A 16,640-nucleotide genomic window follows, 5' to 3' on the forward strand; every position below is an offset into this window, starting at 1 on the left:
GGCAATAAAGACGTAAGAGAAAGATGACCTTTTCTATTTAAAAAAGAAATAACAGAATGATTCACATGACCTAGACGAGCATGCTATAAATCATATGAAGCACGTAAAGATTTGTTTCTAAGGGCTGAAATAAAAGCAGAGTTGCCGCTCTCCAGCACATATAGCCCTCCATCTCTTTTACCGGTTGCCACCACCCTTCCTGTTTGACGATTCTGGATAGTAATAAGATTATTAGTAAATGTAACGGAGAGAGGAAAATCAGACGTTAATTTACTTATGGAAAGAAGATTTTTAGTGAGGTGAGGGACAACCAAGACATCTAACAAGTGAATATTTGGAACAGGAGAAAGAGTACCGGTGTGGGTAATGGGTAGGGATGCACCGTTTCCTACAATCACAGAGTCCTTACCCGTGTAATTTTTAGACTGATCCAAAATAGATGGGACGGCAGTCATATGGGCCGAAGCTCCAGTGTCCAGAAACCAATCAGCAGTATCGGGTCCAGCAATAGAACATGACGTGTTAAAGGCTTCAGCAAGGTGAGCATGAGAAGAATCAGGTCGAACATACCGTTGGTTGCAGCGGTCAGCATAATGGCCCTCTTTGCGGCATATTTGGCAGTGAGGTGGTCGACGACCTTGACTTGAGTGGGTTCGTCCTCGATTAGAAGAGTTGTTTTTGTGAGAATAAGAACGACCTCGCTGGTTGGTAAAGGAAGCAGGGTGGCTTCCATGGGTGCGACCACGATTAGTGACTGTGAATGCTATAGGAGTGGAGTTAGAGGACTCAAGGGAGAGCTGAAACAACTCAAAACTTTCAGCTTTAGAGACTAAATCTGCAAAACAGGGGATAGAGGTAAGAGCCATCTGAGCAGTAGAAAAAGCTGAAAATTTGGTGCCGAGTCCACGAAGGAACCAGTGCACTTTATCAATGTCCTCGACCGGTCTGCCAATGGCATGAAGTTGGTCACAAATTTTTTTGAAGGCACGGGCATACTCAGCAACAGGTTTGGTGCCACGTTTCATCAACTGCAAGTCATCCTTGAGTCTCAGTTCACGAGCTTTCGACTGATGGCTGAACGTAGTTTCCAACGCAAGCCAAACATCACGTGCAGTAGGGAGACCAACGACAACAGCCATGGCTTCCTCAGTGAGAGAGGAGAGCAGGAGACAGAGAAGTCGTTGATCGGCTGCTCTCCATGCCAAATATTTGGGGTTGAGTGTTGAAGAGGTTTCTGGTTCAAAGCGAGGTGGTGGAACCATAGTTCCATCGACATAGCCCAGCATGTCTTGACTCTCAAGGAGAGGGAGAAGTTGGCTTTTCTAAAGAAGATAATTGGAGGAAGAAAGTTTGATGGTGATCATATGGATTAGAGTATTGAAAGGAAGAAGATGATAAGAAGATTCGGAAGCCATAGAGAAGAAAGGATCAGGGTTGTTAAACTGAAAGGGCTCTGATACCATGTGAATGTTTGCTGAATCACCACACCTAAATGGGGGGGAGAGTTCTCTTATTTATAATCATTTTCAGGATACAGAAATATGATAAATTACAAATATTATGGAAATAGTAATAAAAGGAAAGAATAATAAATGAATGCAATATATTTGCCTTTAATAAGAGGGCAAACATGTAACCCGTAATGTAAGGCAAATATCTAGATATTTGCCTTATAGTGAACGGTCAACTATCCTTAACAGATACCATATACAATAGTGATGATGGTGATTCTCTAACTGACCTAAATCGTATAAGGAGTTTTGAGGTCCTAGATGATCTTCCTGGACGTCGTTCTGGACCAATTAATGTGGAAAGTCATAACGCAGGCTCTTAAAGCATTGGTCTAACTGAAGTCAGATCTAATTTAGAAAGAATTACTGCGGAAGGTAGGGAAGCATCTCTTGATGCGGTAGAAAGTACACAAGAATAGGTTGCAGAGAATGGTGTAGCCAGTCAAACAGCTGATATCAACTCGATGGAGATGAGAAAAGATTCAGGACAACGTATGAGAAGAATTTTACAAGAAACTGCTGCAAAATTTTTATACCGTGAAGTTCCTCAAATTGATGCCGAGGATCATACTAGCATACCAGATGTCGAATCTTCCATTCAAAAAATTGATACCCATGAGGAATACGATGATATTAGAGTATTATCAGGTCATTCTAAAAGTTTTTAAGACAATGATCTTGAAAATGTAGATCCGCTGGAATCTACTTCTCACGAGGAACTAAATGAAGAACTAGGTATGGAAGTTGAGCCAAATGATTGGCAAGCATCTGGTTTTCAATGGGATGAATGGAAAACTAGCATTGAAGAAGATATAAAAGAAACTCAGTTGGAAAGCATCACACTACTAATTGGTCTGGAGAATTCTCAAGTACGACACATAGAGGAAATATTCATCTGCAAAATGTCCCTGGAGCTTCACATGAAAATGTTATCATTGTGGAGGATGTGCCTAATTGGTTAGAGGGCTCTCCTAATCGGGAGGCTACATCCAACCGAAGGTCGGAGACCTTTTATTTTCGTAAAGAGAATAATGTGCATAATGAGGAAATGAGAGAACTTTTAAACATGTATCAAAAATTTTATATAACAACATGTCTTGCTGAATTCAGACTAAAGGATGACTTTACATGTGGATTATTTTTCTTTATTATGCAGGAGAAATGTCTCTACTCTTCTTAGTAGTGGTTTCTGAGAAAGTCTTGACCAGTTAATTTGATCTTACATAGACAGGCGAGGTCACAGTACCAGAAATGGGATCTAGACGAGATGATGTCCCATTATACATCTGCAGAACAAGAGCAAAAGCACGACAGGCAGACTGCAGGTCAAGCGGGTTCTGCTGAGAGCCATCCACTTGCTTTGCCTCTGCCACCTGCAATGCCCCCTCGGCAACTTTGGGAACATGAATTGAGTCATGATAGTTGGTCAAGGCGTGATTTCTGTCAGCAGTTTGGAGCTATATGTCTCATCATTTTCCCTTTTTTTTTTTTTTTTGAGTGAAATCAGTTGGATCAAAGTAAATAAAAGAGATAGGAAAACGTGCAAATATAATGGTAAACCATTGATGAATTGTGATTCTATAATTCTATTTAGAATTATTGCAATTGTCTATTAGGTGAAGTCAGTGTTGGTTGTTGGATAAGCGGGTCATCTTTTTTTTTCTCTTTATTTTATTGTTATTACTATTCTTTTAAATTTGATGAAGTTTCTTCTACACTTAATCGAACAGCTGGTCTAGAAGGTTTTCCTTCATTCTGAATGCAGCTGAATTCTTTAGTTAATTACATGATTTAGATTTGATCAGTTAACAAGCTGCCTGTGGAACCCTTCCACCCTCTAAAAAAAGATAGAACATAGTATTTGATTGGTAGAGGTAGAGGTGCATACCTTAACCTTAGTGATTTAAGTAGTTTATGTGCTTCTTGGTTGTGGATATTATATTTTTCCAAAATTAGACATGGACTTTTGTTTTTATTAATTTGATTCCTGCCCCGAACCACTGAAATATATCATACTTTACTCAAATGGTTATTCAGCATGGGTGGAGGGAGGATGAGATATTCTTTAGTGTTCTGGTCACTTATATGATATCACTTTCACATGTCATTCAACTCACTTGACTGCTATAATGTCTGTGAACAGAGATATTTGAAAACAGTTTACCAGATGAAGAACCCAAATCGGACCGAGTAAGGAAAGAAATTTGTTGTACATGTAATTCCAGCAAATTTTTTAGACCATTTTGGTGTGTTTTTCTCTAGTTCCAAGTTTCATTTAACTTAATTTTTTCATTTATAACCTATAGATACGGGCACATGTGCACATGTTCAAAATGTGCTAACGAGTTGGTCGAAGCAAGAGGAAAGTGTCCGATGTGTCATGCGCCTATTCTAGAAGTGATTCGTACTTACTCTTTATAATGAATTAGATGACAATTAAGACAAAAAATGAGAATAATAGTGAGATTCGTTGATCTTCATCCACTTGTTCCTTCTATTCATTCATCCATCCATCAAGGTGTCTTACTGATTCTTCTCGTCCAAATTTCTATGCATATAAAGTTTATCATACAATGATGGACAATTGAAATAATGTATGTAATCTCTATTATTGATTAATCTAGCGAGAATAAATATGATGAGTGGATTTAGAAACCTTATTCAAGGAATTTGAGAATGATAAAGCTTACTTTTCTCATCTCACTCCTAAAAACACTAGAGCTACATCTAATTGGTTTACAGTTTTATTTTTATTTTTTCAAATTTTCAATCCTTTGCTCGTATTAGCAATTTAATTTATGGATGACTATATACTTTTCTTAATCTTAAGACATGAAGCCCAGAATAAATTGTTTCTATTATGTAATGTTTTTGTGAAATGCACACCATTTTTTTTTTATTTCAAAATTCATACTCTTAAAATAAAATTAAAGTAAAATTATTCAACTCTTTTATAATATTATTAACGAAAAAAATGGACTCTGGTGCTAAACTAAAAAATAAATAAAAATAAAGTTTGGGTTGAAATTATAAATTCCAATTTGGATCTCTTTTTTTTTTAAAAATAGAAAAATGGTTTTCATCCTTCATATGAGGGCATGGGTGTAATGAGAAAAATTAAAAAAGACGATCCTACCCCTCCTTTAACCTTCTAATTTGTAATGATCATGGATGATTTTGCAACTCCAGAATTCTTGTAGTAGTTTCACACGTGTCCAAAGGTCATTGTCTCTCTAGGAGGCTCGTCCATCAAAGTTGGAGCAACTCTTGGATTACGTGTCTCTACCGTCGATCCTCATTTAAATATGCTAGCCATTCCAATACCACGATGCCACAAACAACCTTGTTAACCGACAATAAGACACGTGGTTCTAACTTAGTTGCACTTAAATTCTTTAAGTTTTTAAACTAGAAGTATTCTTTCTTATTTTACTTTACAAAATTAAGATTAAATATTTTTTTTAGTTAACCAGGAAAAAAAATATATTTTCTCAGATCTTAAAAAATAAAATATCTACTTTCAAAATGATTTTCTCAGTTTTTTCTTTAATAACAACCATGTTGCAAAATGATTTTAAATATAATAAATATAAATTTAACTATTTTAAAATTATCTTAAAAGAAAACTTGATAATTAGAAAATGGGAGGAACTATTTTAAAACCATATCTGTATCAACATGTTAGTATCAAGTCATTTCAAGATATGAACTTAAAGTTTTTCTAAAAGACTTTTTCAATGTTACAAACTTGGGCCATTTTCTAAACTATAGCTTCTGATCTTCAAAATCGACAAAACTTGATAATTAGAAAAATATGATCAATCCAACCTAATTTATACGGTTTTAAATAAAAAAAATTTTATAGATTGAATTGGTTTATTTGTTATTCTGAAACTCGATTGGGTTGAACTAAACCAACTGGAATTTATTATAAATTTTAAAATATACATTTTTATTTATGATCGAGTTATATATATGTATATTTAGTTTCCCAAACAATCGAAATCAATTCAACTCAAAAACTTTATTGTATTAGTTAATAAGTGTTGTTGGGGTTGAAAATTTTACAACCCGAACAATTGGATTAGATCTAAAAAATATCTCAGCCAACCGGACCTAACTCAACCAATGAACATCCCTAACCGACACATCAAGATATTAAGATGAGAAGTTTTCTTCACCAAGACACCATTCTACAACTAGGAATCTTGAACTCATTTTAGCATTAGAAAAGCAAATTTTTGATAAGGACAACAGCTTCATTGCATATTTAGGAATGAAGCTCTTGAAGAGTGTCTTTATTTGGCAGAAACCTTTATAACTTACTCGCCTTCCCGACCACGTTCAATTCAACTCAACTCAACTCAACCATTCAACTACCTTTCATTAGGTGCCTTGGCCTAGCTTACTAACCACTGGTTCGAGACTCGAACCGGTGAACCGGACAACTTTTTGTCATATAAAGGAGCTGTTTGTTTGTGAAGATCAAGCCAAACCAAGCACTCCGCCATGATGCTTCTTCCCTACTTACTTCTCATCCTTTCAGCCTGTGTTTCTGCAACACAGTACAGAATCCTAAGGCTTAGTCCAACCGACAGAGATTCTAAAGCTCTGTCCTCGCCTCTTTCGGATGATTTCAAGACATTTTATTACAACCAAACGTTAGATCACTTCAATTATAGGCCTGAAAGCTACACGACGTTCGCTCATAGATATATAATCAACTTTAAGTATTGGGGCAGCGCAAATTCCAGCGCTCCCATTCTTGCCTACTTGGGAGCTGAAGGTCCACTGGATAATGATTTGAACGTTGTAGGATTCTTGACTGATAATGCTGCTCAGTTTGGGGCTCTTCTTGTTTATATTGAGGTAAGAGCTTTCATGTTCTTGTGTGGTTCATATTTAATGCTTTGGAGGGTTTATATGATTTTGTTTTGTTTTGTTGTTAGCATCGTTATTATGGGAAATCGATACCCTTTGGATCAAGGGAGGTAGCATTGAAGAAGGCTATTTCAACTCTGCTCAAGCAATAGCAGATTATGTGAATGTTCTTATACATGTTAAAAAGGAGTTGCATGCTAAAGATTCTCCTGTGATTGTTCTTGGTGGATCATATGGTGGAAGTAAGTGGGTTCTCGTTTAAAATTGCGAGATTTCACGTCGGTTGGAAAGGGGAATGAAGCATTTCTTACAAGGGTGTGGAAACGAATCGCTAGTCGATGTGTTTTAAAACTGTAAATCTGATGACGATGCGTAACGGGCCAAAACGGACAATATCTACTAGCGATGGCCTTGAGTTGTTCCAAATGGTATCAGAGCTAGACACTGAGTAGCGTGCTAGCGAGGACACTGGGCCTCTAAGAGGGGTGGATTGTGAGATCTCACATCGGGTGGAGAGGGGAACAAAACTTTTCTTATAAGGGCGTGGAAGTCTCTCCCTAGCACACGCTTTTTAAAACCGTGAGGCTAACGACGATATGTAACGGGCCAAAGCAGACAATATGTGCTAGCGATGGCCTCGAGCTGTTGTCAATGGTATCAGAGCTAGACACCGGGTAGTGTGCCAGCAAGGACGCTGGGCCTCCAAGCGGGTGGATTGTGAGATCCCACATCGGTTGGAAAGGGGAACGAAACATTTCTTGTAAGGGTGTGGATGCCTCTTCCTAGCAGACGCGTTTTAAAACCGTGAGGCTAACGACGATACGTAACGGGCCAAAACGGACAATATCTGCTAGTGGTGGCCTTGAGCTGTTCCAAACGGTATCAGAGCCATACACTAGGCAGTGTGTTAGCGAGGACGCTGAGCCACCAAGAGCGGTGGATTGTGAGATCCCACATCAGTTGGAGAGGGGAACGAAACACTTCTTGTAAGGGTGTGGAAGCCTCTCTCTAGCAAACGCGTTTTAATACCGTGAGGCTAACCACGATACGTAATGTGCGAAGCGAACAATATCTGCTAGCGGTTACAAAAATCTTCAAACTCTATATAACAGAACATGTTTTTTTTGTTTTGTTGGAAACAGTGTTGGCTGCATGGTTTCGTCTGAAATATCCTCATGTCGCCCTTGGAGCTCTTGCTTCTTCAGCTCCAATCCTTTACTTCGACAATATCACGCCACATGATGCATACTATTCCATTGCCACTAAGGATTTTAGAGTAAGATCCCTCAACAATAATGCATCCTTTTGAACCCTTTGAACTTTTTAAATACACAAAAATGTGAATGAATTTGCAGGACGTTAGTGAGAGTTGCTATGAAACCATTCGGGATTCCTGGTCCAAGATTGAAACAATTGCTTCCAAGCCTGATGGCCTTTCCATTCTTAGCAAAGAGTTCAAAAGCTGCAGGTATTAGAACTCTTGGCTTCTCATATCCAAATTTAATGAAGTTTGTGCTTCAGATCAGTTGTTCTTGTTTTAGTCCTCTGAAGAACTCCTCTCAACTGAAAGACTTCTTGTGGTCTATGTATACCATCGCAGCCCAATACGACCACCCACCAAGGTATCCAGTCACTAGAATCTGTGATGCCATTGATGGAGTTTCGTTTGGAAGTAATTTTGTTTGTAGAATTGCTGCTGGGGTGTTTGCTTATAAAGGAAATCTATCCTGCTCCATGAATCAGCCTAGAGATGAAACTGAAACCAATGTGGGATGGAGTGTTGGGATCGATACCAGTTGTTAGCTCTGATACCAGTTGTTAGGATCGCACAACAACGCACACGCTCGATCTAGATGAACACAAAGAATAGAATAGAGAAAAGTGGAAGGAGAACTCTGACTAAAAGGATTTTTTGTATTGATGACTTCATGTATGTACAGAGAGAATTACAGAGAATAAAAAGTACATTTTCAAAGCTGTACTGGACTGGATATATATATGGTTCAGTTTATTATATATAGCTTTACTAGATTTAACCATCTACTATATATAGCTATTTACCATATATAGCTTTTCCGGATATAGCTTTACCATATATGACTTTACCAAATATAGTTTTACCGAATATAGCCGATGACCAAGCTATAAATATAGGGAGCAGACTCCATAACCTAACGATTCTCCCACTTGGAGACTGATCCTACACCATACCAATTAAAGCTTTGCATAACCTTAATTTTTCAACATCAACACATTGTGTCAACATGTCTGCTGGATTCTTTGCACCCTCTATCTTCTCTAAACACATATCGCCTTCTTCCACTAACCTGCGAGTGAAATGGTACCGTCTTCTAATGTGTTTTGTCCTTGAATGATAAACTGGGTTTTTCACCAACTATATTGCACTCTGACTATCTGTATAAAGGATCTTCTTGCACTGCTTCCGGCCTAATTCTTCTAGATAGTCTGTCATCCATATCATCTTCTTTCCAGCTTCAGCTATGGCCACATACTCAGCTTCAATAGATGAAAGAGCAACTCACTGCTTGGACATTCAACTCACTGCTGTTCCATCTATAGTGTAGATATATCCAGATGTGCTCTTGCTGGAGTCTACATCTCCACTCAGATCAGCATCCACAAAACCTTGCAGAACTATTTTGTCATTGCCATAACAAAGTGAAGTATTGGATGTACCTCTCAGATATCTCAGAAGCCACTTCACAGCTTCCCAATGTTCCTTCTCTGGATTTGCCTTGTACTTGCTAACAACTCCCGCTGCATGTGTTATGTCAGGTCTAGTGCAGACCATAACATACATCAAACTCCCAACTGCAGAAGCGTACGGAACTAATGCCATGTGCTCACGTTCCTCAACTGTCTTGGGAGATTGCCCCTTTGACAATTTAATATGATTTGTCAAGGGGGTAGTTCTGGGTTTAGCGTTATTCATCTTAAATTTGGACAACACCTTCTCAATGTACTGCTTTTGGAATAGATTTAATGTGCCAGCAGATCTATCTCGAGAAATCCTCATCCCAAGGATCTGCTTTGCTGCACCTAAATCTTTCATCTCAAATACTGAAGACAAGCTTGCCTTCAGATGGTTTATCTCCCTCATACTTGATCCAGCAATTAGTATATCATCCACATACAGGAGTAGAAACACATAAGAATCAGTGTATTACTTGAGGTAGCAACACTGATTCTTTTCACTTCTGTGGAAACCACTCTTGCACATGAAGGAGTCAAACTTCTTGTACCATTGTCTCGATGCTTGTTTTAGTCCATACAAGCTCTTATTGAGCTTACACACCATGTGCTCCTTACCTGGAGCTGCAAACCCTTCTGGTTGTTGCATATAGATCTCCTCATCTAGATCTCCATGTAAAAATGCCGTTTTTACATCCATTTGCTCAAGGTGCAAATTCTCCGATGCAACAATACTCAGCAGAATTCGGATAGTAGTTAATTTCACCATTGGAGAAAAGATCTCGGCATAATCAATGCCTTTTCTTTGTGAATATCCTTTAACTACTAACCGAGCCTTAAACCTCCTTCTGTCATCTGGTTCAACTTTGATTCTGAACACCCATTTGTTCAATAGAGCTCTCTTTCCTGTAGGCAACTCAGTCAGCACCCACGTATTATTCTTTTCAAGTGAGCTCATCTCATCATCCATGGCTTGCTCCCACTTGGTTGAATCTTCCACTTGTAGAGCCTCATCAAAGGACTCTGGTTCTCCTTCGTCAGTCAGCAACAGATAATGTAATGAGGCTGAATATATATCTGGTGCTCTGGTAGTTCTGGATGATCTTCTCAACACCTGCTCAGGTGCAACTTGCTCCACGTCTGGTTCTTCAGCAATAGGATCAGGAGTTTCTCGAGCTTCTGTTGTAACATCACTGCGCGAATTTTCCTACCACTCAAGTTCAACTCCCACTTGCTTTGTAGTCTCAGGGTTTATCTTCTCTCTGTTCTTGTACATGACATTTTCATCAAAGATCACATCGCAGTGTCTTAGGATTTTCATTTTTTTTTTTCATCCCAAAACCTATACCCGAACATGTCAGAGCCATAGCCTATGAAGTAGCATTTCACAGCTTTAGCATCAAGCTTATCTCTCTTGTCTGGATCAACATGAACATACGATGTACAACCAAAAGTTCTCAAGTGAGAGTACTTGAGTTCCTTTCTTGTCCATACTTCTTCGAGCAATTTGAACTTCAAGGGTACTGACGGCCCTCTATTAATCAAATATGCTGCTGTGTTCACAGCATTAGCCCAGAATGCCTTTGGTAGTCTAGAATGAATCCTCATGCTTCTTGCTCGCTCATTCAATGTTTTTTTCATCCTTTCTACAATGTCATTTTGTCTTGCCTTACTGGGAATTGTTCTTATTAATCTAATTCCCTCAGCTGCACAAAATGTTATAAACTCTGATTTGTTGTACTCTCCTCCATTATCAGACCTCAGGCATTTGATCTTCAAGCCGGTCTGATTTTCAACTTCAGCTTTCCACTTCTTGAAGGTGGTGAACACATCTGACTTGTGTTTCAGAAAGTAAACTCATACCTTCCTGCTGAAGTCATCGATAAAGGTGATGTAGTACCTTGATTTACCAAGTGATGAAACTGGAGATGGTCCCCAGACGTCTGTATGGACCATTTCCAACCGCACTTTCTTCGATTTTCTGGCAGCCTTTGTGAAACTAACTCGTTTCTGTTTTCCCATAACACAACTCTCACAAAGGCCCATATCAACAGATTTTAAGCCTTCTAAAGCTCCTTTCGCAGTCAGCATCTTCATTTCTTTGACGTTCATATGTTCAAGTCTATTGTGCCATAGACTTGAATTTGAAGCACTCTCAGCAGCAACAGTCATGTTTATACACTTTACAGTAGTGTATAAGCTTCTGAATTTTGTGCCTCGTGCAACAACCATGGCGCCTTTCACAATCTTCCATGAACTCTTTCCAAACTCTGTTGTATAGCCTGTGCTATTCAATTGACCAATAGAGATCAGGTTCTTCTTGAGACTAGGAATGTATCTGACATCTTGTAATGTCCATTGATTTCCTGCTGGAGTTTGTATGGAGACATCTCCCTTCCCTTCAATCTCCAAGGTTTTGTTGTCGGCAAGATACACCTTTCTGAAATTTTCTGATTTGAAATTTCGAAACAATTCCTTACTTGGAGACGAATGAAACGATGCACCTGAATCCAAAATCCAGGATTCAGCTGGGCTGTTCACACTAAGGATTAAAACATCCTCAGTATCTTCTGTTGTATATATGGAATCATCATCATCTTTAGATTTATGATTCTGCTTCTTCTTCAGTTTTGTACAATCTGTCCGAAAGTGTCCTTTTCCCCCACAGCTCCAACACGTTACGTTGGGTTTGTTTGGAGATTTTTCCCGATTCTTTGATTTTGATCGCCCATGTTTGTTTGAGCTTTTTGATTTACTTCCCCTTCGATCAACACTGAGAGCATTGCCTGATGAATCTCCAGTTTCTCGTTTGCAAATACTTTCGCTGAGAACTACATCTCAAATTTCACCAAACTTCAGTTTATCAGATCCTCGGGAACTGCTGATTGTGGCAATAACAGTATCCCATGACTCGGGTAAGGATGACATCAAAATCAACGCTTTAATTTCATCTTTGAAATTAATTTCCACCGAACTCAGTTGACTTATGATCATATTGAATTCATTTATATGATCAGCAACAGGTTCACCTTCAGACATTTGTAGATTGAACAATCTCCGTATCAAATACACCTTCCGCCTGGCTCTGATACCAGTTGTTAGCTTTGATACCAGTTGTTAGGATTGCACAACAATTCACACGCTCGATCTAGATGAACACAAAGAATAGGATAGAGAAAAGTGCAAGGAGAACTCTAGCTAAAAGAATTTTTTGTATTGACGACTTCACGTATGTACATAGAGAATTACAGAGAATAGAAAGTACATTTTCAAAGCTCTACTGGACTGGATATATATATGGTTCAGTTTACTATATATAGCTTTACCAGATTTAACCATCTAATATATATAGCTATTTACCATATATAGCTTTACCGGATATAGCTTTACCATATATGGCTTTACCAAATATAGCTTTACCGGATATAGCCGTTGACCAAGCTATAAATACAGGGAGCAGACTCCATAACCTAACATGGAGGTGGCAGGTAATCTTTTTATTATACGAATATCAATGTGGGATGCATTAAACTTCGAAAAGCTTCATTTTTTTTTGGACGTTTTAAGAAGCCTTTGTGTTGTGTGTGTAACTCAGAGATGTAGTGAAATTGTGATGTAATTAAGCACAGACAATGATACTATGTTTCCAGCATACAGTTTTGAGCTTGGAAACTTCATAGATTACTGCAATGAATTATACGGTGTGTCTCCAAGGCCTCACTGGGTCACCACCTATTATGGAGGCCATGTATGCACTTCAACCACCTCTCTCTTTTTATTTATCGAATTTACTGTAACCACCCAAATCTACAATAGATATGGTCTATTTTTTACTTTCTTTTCAGCCTTCCCCTTAAAGTTTTTAAAACTACACCCTTATAAAAAATGTTTTGTTCTCCTCCCCAACAAATGTGGGATCTCACAATTCACCCCCTCCCCCGGGGCTAGCGTTCTCGTTGGTACTCGTTTCCTTCTCCAATCGATATAGTACTCCACAATCCACTCCACCCTCAAGGCCCAGTGTCCTCGCTGGCAATCGTTCCCTTCTCCAATCGATGTGAGATCCCACAATTTACCCCCTCGAGGCCCAGCGTCCTTGCTAGAACACCACCTCGTATCCACCCCCCTTCGGAGTTTATCTTATTGGGTTTTATGTCCTAAAACTTGTAGTTTGTAAATAAAAACATATTCTATTTTCAATAAAGTTATTATTATTGTTTATTTAGTAAAGATTGTTATTGAATAAAGTGAATTTTACGATCATTAATCTAAATCCAATAAACTAAGAATACTCTGGCTATAGTATGATTACTTGAACTATATGCTGAGACATAAGAGTGGATCAAGTTCAAGTATATAGTCAAAATGATCTATAGTACAGGGATAAGGGTGAGTACCTTATCCTAGGGACACTATGGATGCGGCCCACTTTTGAACATGATATAAACAATGTGACCACTAAATTGTACATGTGGAGACATATGAGTGGGGGCATCCTATACAATGAGTATTGCATAAGATCCGACCATGAAGAAAATCACTCTCCGGTATCAGCTGTGCATCACCTCATTTCTATTAGTTTCCATCGCCTCACGACTATCGCCGTCGTCTTTTGCACCGCCGTGTTCTTTCGTTTTCAGCTCTTCATTTTGGGCCATCAAGAGAATGCCTCCGTTTGTTGCGTCATCCAAGGCTAGGTTGATCGTTTCTTCCACCTTTTCATCGGCTCGACAAACTCTTGCATAATGACCCATTCTACCACAATTGTAACATCTGTCGAAGTTACAGTTATTTGCATAGTGGCCATATTTCTGACATTTGTAACCCTGGATGTGGGAATTGTATCCTTAACCGCGTCCTTGATTGTGTCCTCTTCCACGCCTATTTGCTTGGCTCGATAGTCTCTTCTCTTTATTGTTTTCTTCGTAACTGTTACCTTGACTACCTCGACCATTCCCGCGACTTCCACGACCTCTACCTTGAGTATTTTGAGAGAAGAGTACCTTTTCATCCTTTGCCTTAGTTTGAAGCGCTTGATCGAGTGTCTCCTCCTTCTTTTTCTTATGTTGCTCGTGTGCTTCGAGAGAACCGGCGAGCTCATCGACCGTGAACGTCGCTAGGTCCTTCGACTCTTCTATGTCTCATACAACATTCTCGAAGTTGTCTGTTAACGACTTCAACATCTTCTCCACAACCCGCGTCTCATGTAACATTTCTCCATTTCGATTTAGTTGATTTGCCAAGGTCTGTACGCGTGTGATGTAGTCAAATACATTTTCTGACTCATTCATCTTCATGCTCTCCAACTCGCCACGCAGAGTGTCTGGAGACGCACCTGCTTGACTCGGTCGGTTCCTTTGAACACCTTTTCTAAAGTGTCCCATGCTTCTTTCGTTCCATCATGTTCGCCATCAGCTCTGATACCAATTTGTTGAAATAAAATTCGCTCTGATACCAATTTGTTGAAATAACAATTCGCTTCGATACCAACTTGTAAAAAATAAATGCTCACTTTGAAACCAACTTGTTTAAATAAATCTCACGAATCTGTGATGGAGGTGTTGAGAGGGGAGAGACAAGGGGACAAAAGAAATTCTGAAAAAACTATTTTCTATTACACTATACGCTTTCCTTTCTGTCTCCTGCTCTTGCTCTTTGCCTCTTCTTTTTACAATGAAAACTAATGAATTTAGAGGGTTTCTAAGATCTAAAATTAGCTATCACATGACCCATTCTCTCCTGCTACACGGATTCTTGTCCCCATATTTTCTTTGCGCTTTTGCTTTTCCTTTTCCTTCCTAGGCTAAAATTCAAAAAGCCTTACTAAATTTAACAAAACAAAAAACTGCCCTTATTTTCTTTTTTCAATTTAAGTTTATTCCCAACAAAAAGAAACGTGGACATTTTGGTGCTTTTCTCATATTCCTTGACGTTGTATGAAAAGAAAAAGGGGCGAGGAAGGGGTTTAGAACTTTATGACACCCTCACAAAGTGGTTTCAACAGCATGCACCGAAACCATTATTGAAGTGCTCCACTCAAGAGCAGATGCTTAGGTCTTTTTATGGATTTCTTAGCCTGTTCTCATTCAACCCCACTTCTCACTATCATTACAAGTGGCTTACACAATAGCCATCCTACAAGGATCCACAAACCATTATGTCAAAGAATATGGTCGGTCCCCCAAATAGTCCATTCTTCTTCACTTCAAATCATCAAGACGCCTCTCTCTACCAACAAAAATAACTTTTTGAAAAAATGGTAGTTTGCTAAGTTCCGTCAAGTCAACAAGAATAAGAATCCGGGGATTTTCAAATTTTCATCGATATGCCAACATTTTCATGTGTTTATAAGTTCAATATGGTGATAAATGAAAAATTAGTATTTTTGTTATGTCTTAGAAAAAAAGGGTTAAAAGTATCAACAAAATAGATCTAATATTTAATAATTATTGTAGTTGGTAAGTTTTTGAATTCTAACTTTTGTGTCTAATACATCCACAACTTCAAAAACTATCAAATAAATTAGCGTATTACCTCGCACAAATTTTCTAAAGTATTTCTCTCAAACATAACCTGAGGTTCGAGCATACGTCAATATCGTCCACGAAATCTGAAATTCACATCACTGATTTGTTCACTGGGTTAGAACAAGTGTCGCACAGTCGCTATCTCGCAACTGCAAAAGTGCGATTGTGACAATGGACAAGTCCATCTTCTACATGGTCAAGGTCTGGCTCCAATTCCACTTCTACAAGGTCGGAATCCGAGGCCAGCTCCATGACAGGTTTCAAGGGTGAAGAATACGATTAGGTTATGGACTTGCAGTCGTCTTCAACCTGGCTTCCCCACAAGATTGTCTTTAGGGAAGCGTCGTATTCGTATGGCCTGAAATTTTCCCTGCTTCCCAGTCTGTCCTGCACTCGACCATATGCTCATTTCGTTGATTGAGCCGGGTATCCTCTATCCCGTTTTGGGCCGCCCGATTATTTTATATTTAAAAAGTTTTATTATATAAAAAAAGTTTATTATTAAATAGAAAACTCGGTAGTGGCCAACATTACAATAAACAAAATGGCAAGAATCTAGCACCAAAAATATATTTTAGATCTGCTCAAGGTTTCACAAAGAAATTATGATCTAGAAAGTTGTGCTATCAGACACCTAGAAATATTGTTAGTTTGTGAAGATATGTAAATCATACTCGAACGCGCACTCTGTCAAAACAATCCACCGTTCAAAGTTGCTCGAGATGGGCCTACGAATGCTGGTCGACTCTCACCAAAGCAAAAGATGATGATTGCTTCGGATAGCATGTAGGACAACACTGAATCCATGTGGTTCATGAATATGTTTCCAACTTCGATGGAAACCCGAGCTATAGACCACGATTATACTGCACGAAACATAGCCTGAAATCGCGTACGTTGCCATTTCTGGTCAGGTCTATTTCGATGACTTCGATTTCGAAGTTCCATCAATAGTTATCTTTCCCATTACAATCTCCATAGCTTCTCTCTCTCGTCCTTCTCGCTTCTT

General features: G+C 38.8%; 1 pseudogene; it reads left to right on the forward strand.

Moving 5' to 3' along the window:
- The first annotated feature begins 6,020 nt into the window (after nt 1–6,020).
- On the forward strand, nt 6,021–8,195 carry LOC111436415 (annotated as a pseudogene).
- Nucleotides 8,196–16,640: the final 8,445 nt, after the last annotated feature.

Source organism: Cucurbita moschata, unplaced genomic scaffold (assembly GCF_002738365.1).
Source record: "Cucurbita moschata cultivar Rifu unplaced genomic scaffold, Cmos_1.0 Cmo_Scf00054, whole genome shotgun sequence".
Taxonomy (NCBI): Eukaryota; Viridiplantae; Streptophyta; class Magnoliopsida; order Cucurbitales; family Cucurbitaceae; genus Cucurbita; species Cucurbita moschata.